Source organism: Artemia sp. Qi Xiang Cuo, chromosome 12, assembly GCF_049724085.1.
Source record: "Artemia sp. Qi Xiang Cuo chromosome 12, ASM4972408v1, whole genome shotgun sequence".
Classification (NCBI taxonomy): Eukaryota; Metazoa; Arthropoda; class Branchiopoda; order Anostraca; family Artemiidae; genus Artemia; species Artemia sp. Qi Xiang Cuo.
This window is the reverse complement of record NC_142805.1, coordinates 49,644,495-49,662,535: the sequence shown is the minus strand read 5'-3', so window position 1 is coordinate 49,662,535 and position 18,041 is coordinate 49,644,495. Positions and strand designations below refer to the sequence as shown.

Here is an 18,041-nt window from a genome sequence, read left to right as displayed (position 1 = left end):
GGAATCAAACTTATCTTTCATTATTCCTACCCTAACCTATGATGAGTGTCATCATCCCTATCATAGGCAGCGCGCTAGCGCTGCCTAAGTAAAGAACGATGTGGGCACAATGTGTTTTTGGTTTCTCCATACCCGGGCACTTCGTATCGAAGGAGTTGTCGTAGAAACTTCAAAATGGGCTCATTCGATTGGAAATTGGAGTGGCTAGTGTCCTTTTTAATAGTCGAAAGTGATTGGAGGCCATCCCCCCCCCCCCGCCCAGCATTCCCCAAAATACATCCAATCAAAATTTTGAGATAGCCATTTTGTTCAGGGTAGTTGATTTCCAGATAGAAAATATTTTTTTGAGGAGGACACTCCCCCACAGCCCTCAGGGCAAGAGGTTTTAAGTTATGGCCTGGGGGCATATAAGGTTTTTATAGAAGGCGTTGTCGTAGAAACTTCAAAACAGGCTCATTCGATTGGAAATTCACAGGGCTAGTGCCCTTTTTAATAGTCGAAAGTGATTGGAGGGCAACTAGTCCCCCCCATGCCCATCATTTCCCCAAACACATCCAATCAAAATTTTGAGATAGCCATTTTGTTCAGTGTAGTTATCCAAATAGAAAATATGTTTTAAAGGAGGACACTCCCCCACAGCCCTCATGGCAAGGGTTTTAAGTTATGCCCTGGGGGCATATAAGGTTTTTAAAGAAGGCGTTGTCGTAGAAACTTCAAAACAGGCTCATTTGGTTGGAAATTCAAAGGGTTAGTGCCCTTTTTAAGAGTCGAAAGTGACTGAAGGACAACTAGCCCCCCCCCCACGCCCATCAGTCCCCCCAACACAACCCAACAAAATGTTGAGATAGCCATTTTTTTCAGCGTAGTTGTTTTACAGATAGAAAATATATTTTTGAGGAGGACAATCCCCCATAACCCTCAGGGCAAGGGTTTTAAGTTAAGCCTTGGGGCATATAAGGTTTTTATAGAAGGCCTTGTCGTAGAAACTTCAAAAAAGGCTCATTCAGTTAGAAATTCAAAGGACTAATGCCCTTTTTAATAGTCGGAAGTGATTGGAGGGCAACTAGCCCCCCCCCCCACACGCCCATCATTCCCCCAAATACATCCAATCAAAATTTTGAGATAGTCAGTTTGCTCAGCGTAGTTGATTTCTACATAGAAAATATATTCTTGAGGTAGACATTCCCTCACAGTCCTTGGTACTAGGGTTTAAGTTAGCGCATGGAGGCATATAAGGTTTTTATAGAAAGCGTTGTCGTAGAAATTTCAAAACAGGTTCATTCGCTAGGAAATTAAGAGGGATTGTACCGGTTTTAATAGTCAAAAATGATTTGAGGGCCACTAGCCCCCCCCCCCCATGCCCATCATTCCCCCGAACACATCCAATCAAAATTTTGAGATAGCCATTTTGTTCAACGTAGTTTTAAGTTCTGGATATTAGGTCTTTGAGGACTACAACCTCCTCACAGCCCTCAAGACAAGGGTTGTAAATTATGCACTGGGGGCATCTAAAGTTTTTATAGAATGCGTTGTCGTCGAAACTTCAAAAAGGGCTCATTTGATTAGAAATTGAAATGGCTTGTGCCCTTTTTAATAGTCGAAAGGAATTGGAAGGCAACTAACATCCCTTCCACGCCCAGAATTTCCCCAAACACATCCAATCAAAACTTTGAGATAGCCATTTTGTTCCACGCAGCTAAAGTTCAGGAAATTATACCTTTGAGCAGGATACTTCGCCCACAGTCTTCAGAGCAAGGGTTATAAGTTATGCCCTGGGGGCATATTAGTTTTTATTGAAATCTTTGTCGTAGAAACTTGAAAAAGGGCTCATTCGATTGTAAATTGAAAGGTCTAGTGCCCTTTTTAATAGTCGAAAGTGATTTGAGGGCAACTAGCCCCCCTCTCTCACCCACCTTTTCCCCAAACACATCCAATCAAAATTTTCTGATAGTCATTTTATACAGTGTTTTGTATTTCCAGATAGAAATTATGTTTTTGAGGAGGAAACTCCCCCACAGCCCTCAGGGTAAAGGTTGTAAGTTATGCCTGCGAGCATATAAGGCTTTTACTGAACGCATCGTCGTAGAAACTTCAAAAATGACTCATTCGATTGGAAATTGAAATTGCTATTGCCCTTTTTAATAGTCAAAAGTGATTGGAAGGCAACAAACACCCCTTCCACGCCCACTATTTCCCCAAACATATCCGATCAAAATTTCTTGATAGCCATTTTGTTTCACGAAGTTTAAAGTTCAGGAAATTATACCTTTGAGCAGGACACTCTCTCCATAGTCTTCAGGGCAAGGGTTATAAGTTATGCCCTGGGGGCATATAAGTTTTTTATTGAAATGGGTAACTAATCCCCTTCTCACGCCCACCATTTCCCCAAACACATCAAATCAAAATTTTGAGATATCCATTTTGTTCAACGTAGTCGAAAGTAATTAGGCCTTTTAGGATAAAAACCCCATCAGAGCTTTCAGTGCAGGGGTTGTAATTTGTGCCCTGGGGGCATATAAGGTTTATATAGAAAGTTGTTGTAGAAATTTCAAAAGGGGCTCATTTGACTGGAAATTGAAATTGCCCTTTTTAATAGTTGAAAGTGAGGGGAGACTGATTAACCCCCCTGTCACGCCCTCCATTTCCCCAAACGCATTCAATCAAAGCTTAGAGATAGCCATTTTGTTCAACGTAGTTGAAAGTTCTGGAAATAATATATTTAAGGATGACAAACCCCCGAGACTCCCCAGCGCAAAGGTTGTAAGTTATGCCCAGGGGGCATATAAGGTTTTTAATGATAGAGTTGTCGTAAAAACTTCAAAAGAGACTCATTCAATTGGAAATTGAGAGGGATAGTGCCCTTTTTAATAGTTAAAGTGATTGGACGGTAACTAACCCCTCTTTCTCGCCCACCCTTCCCTCAAACATATCCAATCAAAATTTTCAGATAGCCATTTTGTTCAACGTAGTGGAAAGTTCTGGAAATTAGGTCTGTGAGGATAACAACAACCCCACCCAGCCCTCAGGGTGAGGGTTGTAAGTTGTTCCCTGGGGGTATTTAAGGTTTTTATTGAAAGCGTTGTCGTAGAAACTTCAAAAAGGCTCATTTAATTGGAAATTGAAAGGGCCAGTGCCTTTCTTAATAGTTGAAAGTGATTGGAGAAAGACTAACGCCCCTTTCACGCCCATTATTTTCTCAGACACATCCAATCAAAATTTTGAGGTAGCCATTTTGTGTAACGTAGTTGAAAGTTCTGAAAATTAGATCTTAGAGGATGACAACCACCCTCAGAGCCCTTAGGGTAAGAGTTGTAATTTATGGCCTGGGGCCATATAAGGTGTTTATAGGAAATGTTGTCGTAGAAACTCAAAAAACACTCATTCGATTGGAATTTGAAAGGCCTAGTGCCCTTTTTACTAGTCGAAAGTAATTGGAAGGCTTGACATTTTTATAGTAAAGATCGATGTGGATATAATGTATTATTTTTTGTTGTTGTTGTTGTTTAGACCAGGGCACTTTGTATCAAAGGAGTTGTCGTACGAACTTCGAAAAGGGCTCATTCGATTGAAAATAGAAAGGGCTGATGCCCTTTTTAATATTCGAAAGTGATTGGAGGGAGACTCATCCCCCTCCCACACCCACCCTCCCATTTGACATTTTGTTTAAAAACTAAATGTTGCCATAAGTTTAAATTAAAATACACTGTCTTAATGCTAATTCCCAATAAGGCATCTCAGCAGTATCCCAAGAATGACTGAGGGTATTATGGTCAAACTTTTGGGGCTGCTTCTGCTCTTAAAATTTAACTAAATCAAAATAGTGCAGGTGTATCCAAGCTAACAAAGAAAGTAAACAGATTTTTTTTGCGAATGGTATGAGGTTTTCTATTTCAAGGCAGCTAGAGGAGGTATGAGGCTAAATTAAGCACTACTATTTGTCTTCACATATTTAAAAGGGTGTATGTTGTTAAAAATTGCTGATAAAATTGTATGTTGTTAAAAAATAGCAGGCCAAACTATAAATTCTTAAAAAAACGAAAATATTTAAAGTATTATTTTCTTTTTATCTGAAAAGACTATGTCAATATAAAAAGAACAGAAATTAATTAAAAAAACTTTTTCCACAAAATAAGTTTTTCAAAGAAAAGTAAAGAACTCCATTAAACAAAAAATGAGCAAAAATTAAATCAAATAATCTGCTAAGCTTGAAACTATCACAAATCAGCATCGATAATTAAATGAAACCCAAAACGAACAGTAATTAAAATAAATAACCGAATCAAACTCAAAACGAACAGAAATTAACATAAGTTGGGCTCAAAACCCCTATGCCTTCCCAAGGCCAGAACATAACTTGCACTTTACTGAAAAAAATACAAATGAATGTGCATTGTCAGTTTAATATACATTTACTGATATTTAGTAATCAAAATCTTAATATTATTTGATTTATTAAAGTTATAAAAATAAAAACATTTATATTTTTTTCAGTAAAGTGCAAATTATGTTTTGCACTCGACAAATTATGTTTTGCACAGTAATATGCAATCGACCTCTTGGTTCATTATAAGCTATGGGCCAATTGCTCTTACGATACATTAGAGAGAGATGGTAATCAAAATATCTAGGTTTATGTCTTTTGAACTTTACAAATATGTGTCCCGCATGATATCTGACCCAATAAAGAAATACACATTTATAATGAAGTTCACAACCCTCCCCCCCCCACTTAAAGGAAAAACAACTATTTTTTCTAAACTATTTCTTTATAAGTAGTTTTTTTACTAATTAAACGGAATTTATATCATTATAAAGTACGCTATATTGTAATTGATGATGCACTAGTTTTTATCGACAATACAACTTAATATGCATTGATAATAAAAATACACTCAAATTTAAAATGCATTGTATACACAAAATTTTATAATTCACAAAAGGAAAAATTCGGTTATGGCACTGTGAAATCTTTAGTTCACTTTATAGTAAAATTGTCATGTTGACACCAAGTGTGAAATTTCTTTTTCATAGATTAGTGCGCAATTGTCGACAATAATCCCTACACCTAAACATATAAATACATTAGAACACTAAAACGAGGGAATTTTTCTTTCTTTTCATTCCGTTATTTAATCAATTTGATCTTCTTTAGCTGTTTGAGTGCCAGTTCTTTCTCCCATGTTAATATCTTCGCTATTTAATGAAAAGAGAGCGAAGTGTAGTGCTCTTAAGCGAAAGCATATCCATACGCAACCTGTTTCAAATACTACCAAAAAAAGGTATTTAAAATACCTATGATATTAGCAAAGGATGGAGGTAAATTTGATTCGCCGTCGTCAAAATTGATTGCATTTTCCAATTTTAAGTGTATTATCATTTACCCTAAGGTCATTTATTTTGTCTTTTAGACCAAAAAATACCTTGGTGGCGGCATCAATGTTATCATTGTTTACTATTTTATTCAGTTCTATTTCTATGGTTAAAAAATTTAATTTTTGGCATTTCCAATGGAGTTTGAACGAGACAATATAATAGAATGTAGTAAGTCTTCAATTTTCTGAGCAAGCTTACGAATTTGTACCGATTTCTCGTAAGTGGCTCTGTCGAGAGCGTTATGAAGGAAAGTGACTGAAAAATCATGGTTGAGGAAAGAATAACTTCAGTTTCAATAAGTTTTACTCTGAATGTATCTAATGACTTGTCAACAACGCTAAGGGTTTCGTTTTGAATTTTATTGATTCTTTGGTCTAACTCATTTATAACAGAAGTGGCTGCAGAAGCAAAAAGTGAAATTTTTCGTGTTTGCAACGATAATATTTCAAGATTTGTTTTGATTTCCTGTGTAGCGCTTTCTGTTGATAAACCAAATATATATATATATATCCAAGGATTGATCCTACTGGATTAAGAATTGCTCTTTTTTTCTTTCAGGGTTGTTGATGCAGTCAATAAATACTGAAAACTTTGAACTTTGTCTGAAAGCAACGACAATTCATCATTTAAAATTCTTTCTTTGACTGACAAATAATCAAGAAAGTTCAGTTTAAATTGTTTGAATTGGCATATGTATATGTAACCTTTGTGTGCCGGAATGCAATCCTTTTTCGCATCCCTATGGACTCAAACCTTTTTTATGCTTCCCTGAGAGGTGGACGCAACCCTTTTTTGCATCCTTATGAGGTGAACACAACCCTTTTTGCATCCTTAAGAGGTGGACACGACCCTTTTTTGCATCCTTAAGAGGTGGACACAAATCTTTTTTTGCATCCTTAAGAGGGGCCCCATCAACTTCCCTCTGAAGTACACGACTGCCTGTCGTGACATGTCCGTGACTCCCAGTCACACTACGCCTACTCCTAATGGTTAACCTATTTCTACAAAACTTCGAAAACTGGGCCTGTGCTTCCGGTGGTTCCCGAACCATTGCCCAGAGGCCACAGTACTTTTGGAAAAATTTGCCCTAAAATGTTTCTTGGGGTTGGTTTATAGGTGCTGGAGCTGAACAATATTTTGCTTTGTGTCCTGTTTCACCAGAGCGGACACACGTTGGAGGTATTTCACATTCTGATTGTCTGTGAGGACCCCCGCAAGTCCAGCATTTTATGCGAGCGTTTTTTCTTTCACTAAAATTATTCCTGGAATAATTAGCTCTTGTTGGTCTTGACATATCTATTCTAATATGGCCGGACTCTTCACAGTTAGCTTTTCCCGTGTTGTTGCCTTGGGGTAGGTGGGGTCTATTTTCAACTGTTACAGCAGCCGTTAGAAATTCGTCTACCGGTCTAGTTGCTATCTCTATCTTTTAATATTTACTAGCGATTTTAAATGCGTCCTCCAAGTCATTTATATTATTATGATTTTCCATTAGGACTTTTCTGAACGCTATGCGTAAACCTTCTCTAAATGTGCGTAAAGTTAATGGCTTGACGGCGGCGTTTCTTAAACCATCGCCATAACCCATTGAATTTGTGTATGCTTTTGCTGTTATATCTACCCTCTTGAAAAATTGGTAAACTGTTTCCTCAGGGGATTGTTTACACCCGATTAGATCCTGTAAAATTTGACCAGGGCTTCTTGTAGGAGCAAATGCTTCTAGAAGTTTTTTCTTTAGTGTTTCTAAGGTTAGAGTTTCTTTGTCTAAATCGTCAAAAAACTAGAAAATTTGTTTTTCATGAGCATTCCCGCTGTCGCTGCCGCTTGTTTATCTGGCCAATTTAAAGTACTTTTAATGCGTCTTAGCTGGCTAATAAACTCGTTTATTTGATAGGGTTTTGTTAAAGGTGTAATTAGGGATCCTAAATCGGTGGTTGCTCTTATTGAAAACGAATCATAATTTGTTTGCTGAGTTAACGGGGTTGTTTGATTTGTGTCTGTAGATGTAATTTGTAGGTAGTAATTATATAAGCGCGTACAAGTATGCATATTATGCTAAGTAATTAATGTGTTTTTTCGTTTTCAAACCAATTCATACTGTTTTCTTAGGTGTGTTGCACCTAAGAAAACAGTTTTAACAGCTTATTTTTTAACAGCAATTTAACAGCTTATTTTGCTTCACTTGGCTTTATTCTGTGTAGTTAGCCCAATTATTTAATATCAATTATTAACAAAACTTAACATTAACACATCCCCCCCCCCCAAATACCACATCATGATATGATGAAGGATAACCAAACAAATCTACAAAAGAAAAAAAATAGGTAAAATTCTACTTTAGCTACTTTTGGCTATCTTGGAAAGGGATTAGCCTAGGTTAGGAAAACCTAACCTAAATACGTTGGGCGTATTCTTCTGGCCTCCCCCAGGCCATTCAGCGTGTCCCCAGGTGGCGACAGGGGAACGCTCTACAGATATGTAGGGTACCTCCATAGGAGGCAAGGACCAAGGAAGGACCTTGTCCCTGGGGGTCCATAATAGAATCTTGGGCACCCTCGCCCGGGGTCATAAATACAGGCGGAGGAGGAAGAAGGCCCCTCAAATGTACACTCAAAAGGGCGCAAAAAAGTCCCATGAGTTGCAAACCTTCTCCCAGTAATGGGTTAAATTGCATGGTGATGCAGAACACCATCGCGGGAGGATCCTCTATAGGAGGACAACTATGGAAGGGCGTAAGATCCAGATCTATGGACAACAGCCTCTGCAAAGGGCTGGTTCGACCTTTTCGAAATACCTGCAAGACTGGGGACCTAGCGTTCAACTCTATTCCCGCTTGAGGAGTGGCGCCCCTCGAGGAAATTATAGCCTAGTAAACGACACAGCATTCGCACGGGATTCTGACTAATGGACAATTCTTCTGGGCTTGGTATATTTTTATGGGCGTCTTTGGGTTGAATAACCTCTTCCTAGCTAATTTATCTATTATGGGTTGCTTCCCCGTAGTAGCATAATATTTGTAGGCATGAACTTATAATGAGTCGGAGGTAACAGGCTTGAGACTGTCTGTGCAGGATTTCGACTCTTGTTGATAGAATAGCATCGCCAAGTGCTGAAAACCATGTTGTGACCAAGATGGGCCCAGGATTGCACAAAGCATCCATTCATGGAGGTCCCAGAGACTTCTTGCTGTCTGGTTCTAAGCCGGCTTAAGCACTTCGGTGTAGACTTGAGAAGATATGTGATCCCCGTTCTACACTGGTATCCGGGATCATGGCTTTTCCTGATCTGAAAATAATTTCAACGATTTAAAGAACATTAAAATCGGAACTTGGAATGTTACGACATTAAGAAATGATTATCGTATCGACATTTTGACTGACGAATTCAGACGATTTGAACTGGATTTATTAGGAGTTTTAGAAACTCATATCCCAGGGGTAGGAAACATGAAATTAGGTGATATAGTATTTGTTTACTCAGGCAGTAAGGATGGGGCACAGAGACAGGGAGTAGGGCTCATTATGAAAAAGGAAGCTGCTAAGTCTTGTATAGGCTGGGAAGGTATTAATAATAGAATACTAATTGCTCATTTTATGACTAAAAAGTTCAGGGTATCACTTATAGTAGTATACACCCCTGTAGAACCGCCTGACGGAGATAGTAGTGACTCAGGTGAATTTTACTTACAGTTACAGAAGCAAATAGACAAGGTCCCAGGTAGAAATATGATGTTATTACTGGGAGATTTTAACGCCCAGGTTGGTAGAAATAGGGATAGATAGTATCCAAGCCTAGGTAAATTTGGTGTAGGGAAAGAAAACAGTAATGGATTCAGACTTTTGCAATTTTGTAGGTATACAAATCTAGTTATAACCAATACGGTGTTTGGTCATAAAATGGCTCATAAGTTAACATGGTATTCAGGTGATGGTATGACAGCAAACCTTATTGATTATGTTATAGTAAACCGAAGAATGGCAGGATCAATACAAGATACTAGGGTATATAGGGACGCTGTTATTGATGTTAAAAGGAAAAATCACCATCTAGTAGTGTGTAGTGTTAATTTAAAGCTAAAATTCCAAAAGGGTAACTACTTCCTTAGAATTTAGGATGTTGATAGACCCCAGGATGAGAATTTGAGAGAAACTTTTTCAAGAACAGTTGAATACTAAACTTGAGAGTTTAAAATTTGACAATGTTGGAAGATGGTTGGAATAATTTTAGAAAAATAATTTGTGAAGTTGCTGAAGGTGTATTAGAGAAGAAAGCTAGAACTGCAGCTAAGAATATTAGTGAAAAAGCTTTATGTTTAATAGAAAGGAGAAAGAACTTGTACAAGAATTATCTGAGTGATAGATTGTATGAAAACAAAAGAAATGTAAAGAAAGTGGAGAAAGCATCAAAATATTAACTAAGGAGGTGTGAAGTGGAGGCCATGGATAATATTGCCGAGGATCTGGAAGATGCAGCTAGACGGTATAATATTTAAATATTGTACTGGCACGTTAACAAATTGAGAGGGAGTAGTCAATCCGGACTTGTCCCAGTTAAAGATAGGAATGGGGTCGCAATTAGCGATAAGGAAAAAACTAAAGTGAGATGGGCCGAACATTTTAAGAACTTGCTTAACCGAGATAGTGTTGCAGGAAAAAATATAGAGGAAAAAGAAAAAATTTGTGATACCTTGGATGTGAAGGAAGATTTGTTTTGTGAAGAGGAATTAGCAACAGTACTAAAAGGATTAAATAATAATAAGGCTCCAGGTGCTGATAGGGTGGTAAATGAGTTTCTTAAATATGGTGGCTCTGAGGTTAGAAATAAGTTATTGAAGATTATGAATATGATTTTTGAAAAAGGGGAAGTACCTAGCAATTTTAGAAAAACCTTAATTAAGCCACTTTATAAGAAAAGTGATAAAAGCGAGTGTGGTAATTATCGAGGCATTAGTCTGGTCTCTGTAGGTAGCAAATTACATAGCAATATGATACTTTTTATACTGAGAGATGCCGTAGACAAAGTTTTAAGAGAAGAGCAGTGTGGTTTTAGAAAAGGTAGAGGATTTGTCGACCAAATTTTTACTCTTAGGCTAATAATTGAGAAGTGCCTGAGTTTTCAAACACCTTTGGTCCTCAGTTTTATAGATTATGAGCAAGCGTTCGAATCTGTTGATAGAAAAGCTTTAGTAAAAGTTGTATCCTTGTATGGTATACCAGACAAATACATTAAAGCGATTAGTGCTATGTACGAGAATAACACTGCTGCGGTTAAGGTAGGAAATGAGGTTAGCAACTGGTTTTGTATTAAATCAGGAGGTAAGCAGGGTTGTGTTCTATCCTCCTTTATATGGATTATTTTGATGGACTTTGTTTTAAGGAGCACAAGAAAGGCAATGGGAGACCACGGAATCAAATGGGGAGGAAAAAATTTCCTAGACTTGGATTATGCTGATGATTTAAGCATCCTATATGAAAGTGTGAGCAAAAGGAATGAAGTTTCAGAGGTTTTGCGAGTTCAGGGTGCTAGAATTGGTTTGAAAATTAATGTTAGGAAGACTAAGTCACTAAGGCTAGGAATAAGTGAAGATGAAAAGGTGACGTTGGGTAACAAAAAGATGAAAAGATTGATCAGGTGGACAGATTCACTTACCTTGGTAGTATCAAGGAGGCACACTTGTGCCTCTATAAAGAGGCGACCCACCACAATGTTAAGCGATTTCAGGTCCTAGAGGTCGCAGAGAGACGGCGGTAATTGCATTTTGTAGCCCGAGCTCAAACTAAGAAACGTGCAAAATTTCATCCTCCTCCGATTTTATCTTCATGGGGTAAACTGGGCCGGGAGTTTGGACCGTCCCACCACAGCCCCCCTTTAACGTTGTCCGATTGGGCTGAAATTTAGAGGTTAAGCTTTCCTAGGGCCCGGGAGCTTATCTTCGAAATTTCAGCTCAATCCGATCACTCCTTCCCTGTTTTCAAAAAAACAAATATAGCCACTTAAAATTCATCATCATCATTTCTTTTTTTTTCTTAGCCACGCCTACAGGCCACAGTTGGCAACGGATCCGGTTGAATGAGGACTCATTCGAAGCAGAAATCGACCTGTTAGGGCCTTTTGATATTTTCAGACCGAAAAAATTATCCCCCCAATTTACATTTACGAAAAACCTTAGTTTTTTTCAAATAATACACATAAACAGGTTAGACATGCTTTGTTATGAAAATATCTGCGCGTCAATTTTCATAACAAAGCATGTCTAACCTGTTTATGTGTATTATTTGAAAAAAGCTACGTTTTCTAAAGAGTTAAAGAGGCTGAGTTACAAGGTCAACCCTTAAAACGTACAGGGATTAGGAGGCACAGTTGGGGGGGCTGTTAAAGAGGCTGAGTCACAAGTTCGAACCTTAAAACGTACAGGGATTAGGAGGCACCCTGTACGACGTGATTTGAGTAGTCAGGAATTAAAAGCCTTAACACAAGAATGTTCAAGCGGGGGGGGTTTTGGGGGCGGCAGCCCCCCAACTTCAACTCCTGACACGATCAGCTAACAGTTAGTCAAGCAATAATAAGTAATAAACTGTACAAAAACGTGCAGAAATTATTTGAAAAAAACTACGTTTTCTAAAGAGTTAAAGAGGCTGAGTTACAAGGTCGAACCTTAAAACGTACAGGGATTAGGAGGCACAGTTGGGGGGCTGCTGCCCCCCAAACTCCCCGCTTTCGCAGCCTTTAAATAAATAAAAAAATTTTTAACTGAAAGTAAGGAGCGACATTAAATCTTAAAACGAACAGAAATTATTCCGTATATGAAAGAGGCTGTGCCCTCCTCAACGCCTCGCTCTTTACGCTAAAGTTTTTATTGTTTAAAAAAAGAGTTGTGAGAAAGTCAAACTTTAGCGTAAAGAGCGAGGCGTTGAGGAGGGCACAGCCTCTTTCATATACGGAATAATTTCTGTTCGTTTTAAGATTTAATGTCGCTCCTTACTTTCAGTTAAAATTTTTTTTTTTTTTATTTAAAGGCTGCGAAAGCGGGGGGTTTGGGGGGTGGCAGCCCCCCAACTGTACCTCCTAATCCCTGTACGTTTTAAGGTTCGAACTTTTGACTCAGCCTCTTTAACTCTTTAGAAAACGTAGTTTTTTCAAATAATTATTAGTAAAGATGGTGGGATCAGTGAAGATGTTAAAAATAGAATATCCAAGGCTCAGGGTGTTTTTTCACAGTTGAAAAAAGTTTGTAAGGATAGGAAGATAAGTCAGCAAACCAATATAAGAATATTAAAAGCTACAGTGATGACAGTGATCAGATATGGCTCTCAAGCAAGAACGCTCCGAAAAGTGGATGACTATTTGCTAGATGTTTTCCAGAGAAATTGCTTAACCATTGTTCTGGGTACCCGGCTGACTGACCATATTTCAAAAAATAGGCTATACGAAAAATTTGGTTCAATACCGCTCTCTAGGGCTATAATGAAAGAAAGGTTGAGGTGGTTAGGGCACGTTGTGCGGATGAAGGATGACAGATTGCCGAAGATTGTTCTTTTCGGCCAACCATCTAGGGCTAAACGGAAAGCAGGTTGTCCCTGTCTGGGGTGGGAGGACGTCATAAAGAAAGATTTAAAGGAAATGGGAACTTTCTGGGTGGGTGTAAAAAGGGAGGCTTTGAAAAGATTGGGGTGGAGGAGGAGCGTGCGTAGCTGTGTTGGCCTCAGGCGGCTTGGTGCTGCGGTGAGTTCTTAGTAGCAGTAGTAGCAATTTAATGCGGCTGTCTCCCAAAGGCTTAGTTCTTGAAAAAATTCGGCGACCTTTTCTGAATCATATTCATAATTTTTTGGGTCAAAACTATTTGGTATTTCTATATTACGCTGTTGCTGCTGCATGATAAATACTTTAGCTTTTATTTTATCAAAATTTGGCGATTTGGGATTAAGCTCTGGCACGATGGTCATGATGATTTATTATTTTGGAAAGATAAATTGAATAAAAGGCTTAACGATTTGGTGCAAAAAGATCAAAGAAATGTATGATTGGGTAAATACGCTCTAAATATTTTCCTATGCGCACTAAAACAGGTTGATAGACTCACACTTAAGTTTTTGAGGGTTCCTCTATTTCAGTCTTGCGTTGGCTTGAATGATTTTTCTTTTTTCCGGAATGGTTTTACACTTGACGTATTTCTTAGTCTCTCTTCTTAATGCTGGAGGCAGTGATGATCTGGACTATTCTTTCTAAATTGACTCTTTGTAATCGCTATTTTGGTGATGGTGACGTTCTCTGCTGGTTATATGTCTTGTAAGGATGTTTTCTCTGGCTATGATGGCGCTTTACTTGTTTGCGTCTGATGAACTGGGTTTCAAATTCAAGTTGAAGTATATGTGAGACCAGTTTGTGAGACAAGTTACACAAATTTTTTGAGACACTTCTAACACCAGATTGTGAGACTTGCTTTGGTTAGGGCTTAGTTCATCTAATGGTGCTCAAAATATAACCATTTGCTTGATAATGACACAAAGTCATTAGTTATACAAAATATGGTTTATTTACAAATCCAGGAATATACAAGGTCCAGTATCAGTGTCACATAATGCTGTGACTCTGAGTCACAAACAAACCAGAACATCTTCATTGTAACAGATATGAAACTAGACTCTCTAATATCTAAAATAGCTTGATATATACGAAGTAAACTAGTTTAGTAATACGCAATCGACCTCTTGGTTTATTACAAACTATGAGTCAATTGCTCTTACGATATATGAGAGAAAGGTGGTCATAAAAATATCTAGGTTTATGTCCTTTGAACTTAACAAATATGTGTCCCGCATGATATCTGACTTAATGAAGAAATCCACATTTATAATGAAGTTCACACTAGTGTATCCAATTATTTGTTTTGCGGGTCAGTGGCGTGACTCTGCAAGCTCAGCCAGAGTCGACCCAGCTCTAAATGGGTACCTGGAGAAATCTGGGGAAGGTAAACAGGAAGGGTGTGCGAAAGCACAGGATGGTTAGCCCCCAGCCCCCCATTGCACCTCCTGGCTGAAGGGCCGAGAAACGGAGACCAACACCGCCGGTAGGGACTGTAAAGTCAAATGCCGTATTCTTTTTTTTTCTTATGTACCTTTCATTGCTTTTAATTTATTACTTTATGTCATGATTGCAGCGATACTTGCAGCGTAGTAAACAGCGAACCGTGGTCCATAGTAACCAAAATTCTAACTATACGTTAAAAAAATTGCCCAGTGAAAAGAAATTTATCATTTAAAATTCAATTTTTAAGATATACCTTCTATTTCTTCATATTTGTTACTTCATATTATGGTTGCAGCGATAATTGCAATCTAGTCAAGAGCAAACCCCCGCCCATAGTAACCAAAAGTGTAAAATGCGTTAAAAAAAGCTATGTGGTGGAAAAATTTCTGTTTGCTGCTGATACAGGAGTAATAACTATTATTTTGACTAATCTCAATAGTAAAATGTTATTTCGAAAATAAATTTACAAAAATTTCGAAATAGCACCTGAAACCCCTCGAAAAGGGTGTCAGAAGAAAATGCGAAGCATAGCTTTAAAATCCCCATTGTCGAAAACTCTGTAAAGGATATTTACAGCCCCCAACCTTTAACAACAAGGAGAATTACTTTTTCGCATGCGTAGCACTGATGTTGCATCTTTTTTTGCGCTTTTTTTCTTCACCTTACTGGAACTGGAACACTACTGCATCAAAATAGGAAGTTGTTTAAGGTCTCATTTCAAAGCTAATTTTTAAATCTACATGCTTAATATTAATTTTAATAATACCGTCATTAAGTGCCCTGTGGCTCCAAAAATGGCACTTTTTGGCACTATATCTGGAGTGGAAAGGCTAGAAATTAAGAAAAGCGTACCGTCATAATCTCCGTGGTCGAAAAAGTTAAACCTGGTTTTTACAATACTCTCTCAGTTTCATAAATCGTGGGTTGACTAGAAGAAATAGCAGGCTAAGGCAACATCGTAGGGAAATGTTTAATGGTTTCTTTAAGGCTGTTGATCATATCTATGAGCTCTTTGTAAATACGTACCGATAACTTCACCATAAAGCGCCATATGGCACCAAAAATGACATACTTGTGCAATTCCTGGAGTAAAAATGCTGGGAAGCATGAAAAGGTGCCAAAAAACTCTATATGCTAAATACTAATAACCAGAGGTTTATGGTCCCTACTTTTTGTGCTACCCCTCTCAGTCCCTTTAGTGATTTCTATAAGTGTTGATCTTGGGGGGATCTAAAAATGGTGAGGGGTGATGGGGGGGGGGTTTCCCTAAGATCATTCTTCAATATCCCCCTCAACATCCCCTAAAACTTTCAACTTAATATCCTCAGCCGCCCTTTAGATATTGCTGATACGCCCTTGTGACAACCATCCTGAATATTGTATGGTTTAATATTGTTCAATATCCTACTATAAATTTCCTGAAAGTTTCACTTTAATACCCTAAGGGTTTTTGGAGACCCAGGATTAAACTTGCCCTGTTTCCCAATAACAAACCTTATGTATAAACAATGGGCAACTGGCATAGCTTATAGCCCATGCCCCAGGGAATGTTAGGGGTTGTATCATCACCGGAGGCACAGTTATTTGACCTTTAGGCTATTTTGAACAAAATGGCTATCTCAAAGTTTTGATCGGATATATTTAGAAGATATCCGACATAATATTTAAGAGTCACTTTTGACTCTTAAAAAGGCTATTAGAACTATCAACTTCCAACCGAATCAAGTCCCCTCATAAGTTTATACAGCCGCCTCTTCCATATACGGTGACCCTGGGGAAAAAAAATATTATTACATTGAGGCCTTATGGCTCCTTGCTACAGGCAACGCTAAAGCATTGCCTCTGAGGGCATAATAGGGAAAAGAAGTAAAAACCCATACATGTATAATGATCTATTTTGACGAGACTCGTGGGACTACTTTAGCTTCGTTGCCTTGAAATAAAAATCTTTGTATTTTGTGAGTATTTTTAAAAACCAAAGAACCAAAAACATTATTTTAAAAAAAACAAAGTTTTTCTGATGGAAGCAAAGAGTGAAGATGGAAATTAGGACGAAGAAGAATTTTTTCTTCGTAGTTTATACAACGCATATTTGCAGTATTGGTTCAAATAAACTAACTCGTAATATTTTTTTAAATTGTAGAATTTTGAAAAATGGGGCTTTACTGAAAACTGGTCTTATTCGAGTTTTTGACAGAATTGAAATTGTAGAATTTCTTTGAAAGAATGAAAATATATTGATTTTCTGGCTAGTTTTTCAAAATTATACAAATTTAAAAGAAATGTTACGAGTTAGTTTATTTGAACTGATATTGCAGATATATTTTTCATAACTACAAAAAAATAATTTTGTTCGTTTTAAGTTTCATCTTCGCCCTTTACTTCCATCAGAAACACTTCGTTTTTGAAAAATTAATTTTTATTATAAGATACATATAAGATACATGGTTCTTTTAGCTGTTTGATTATGCAACTGCTAATAACAGCTATTGAAAATACAATCAAAGATTTCAAAACGTTTTTGTTCTTTATTTCCATTTTACTGGAAGTATGAGCCAAGTTTATTTCATTGTTTTAATTTTTTTTAATATATGTTATAGAAAAGCGCAGTTTATTATTTCAATCTTTAATTGCAGGGTTTGACACTATTCCTTTTATCTAGCCTTGACTTAGTAATAACGAAGGTTGGAGTCACATTGGCATATACCGCTATTTTTATTCTTTCAAAACATAAATACATTTATATTCTTATCACATTTTGTACTTTACATTTTTTCACTCTATTAATTAAAAAAAAATGAAGACAAAATAGAAGAAAAACGGACCAAAGCAAAGAGAAATTAAAATGGATAACCAAGTCAAACGAATGATAACTGTCAAACTTAAGAATAAGTTAATCAAACTTAAAAATTTGCCATAATTCTTTCAATGTTTTAATTTTTTATGTATAATCAAAACACATACGTGAATAATCAAGTGAAGCTTAGAAATAACGGAAACTGGCTTAGAAATAACAGAAACAGGTATGTATAAATGAAACCTAAAGCGAAGCAAAAGTATGCCTCGCCAAGTCAATCTTAAAGCGAAGACAAGGTGGCGTAAGGTGAGAGTGCAATTTGTGTAAGACCTCTAAGGGTGAGAGTGCAATATGTGCTTTACTGATTCCAAAATGTATTTCAAATAGATTTTATTTGTCAAAACGTCAGCAACAAAATTAATTTTCTAGATAAACAATTTTGTTAATTTTGCTGGTTCAAAATGACATTTTTTTGCGTTCTTCTCCTTTTGTTTCCACTTCATTCAAAAGTATAAAAATTCTTAAAATTCGTATCTTTCAAAAATCCACATGAAACAGTACAAGTATGGTTTGGTTGATTATTTGGTAGGATATCGTTCTGCTGGCTTTACCGAAACATTCGGCTTTATTCGAAAACACGGCAAGTTTCTTCTTTTGAGGCTCAAATTGAATGTGAAAACCATCAAATATTGCTCCTTGAAATTTTTCTAAGGGGAACTGTCTGAGGGGCTGACTGATTAGCACGCTGGACTTGAAATCCACGCATGGACTTGTCCATGAGGACTGGGGCTCGAGTCCTGGTGTCACTGGTTATTTGGTTTGGAAGGAGGGTCCGTGGCGTGAC

General features: G+C 37.4%; 1 protein-coding gene across 3 annotated transcripts in view; it reads left to right on the top strand.

Moving 5' to 3' along the window:
* LOC148946219 (compound eye opsin BCRH2-like) overlaps window positions 1-18,041 on the top strand; it is an 89,386-nt gene that overhangs the window by 48,136 nt on the left and 23,209 nt on the right. The gene's annotated exons all lie outside the window — the stretch shown is intronic.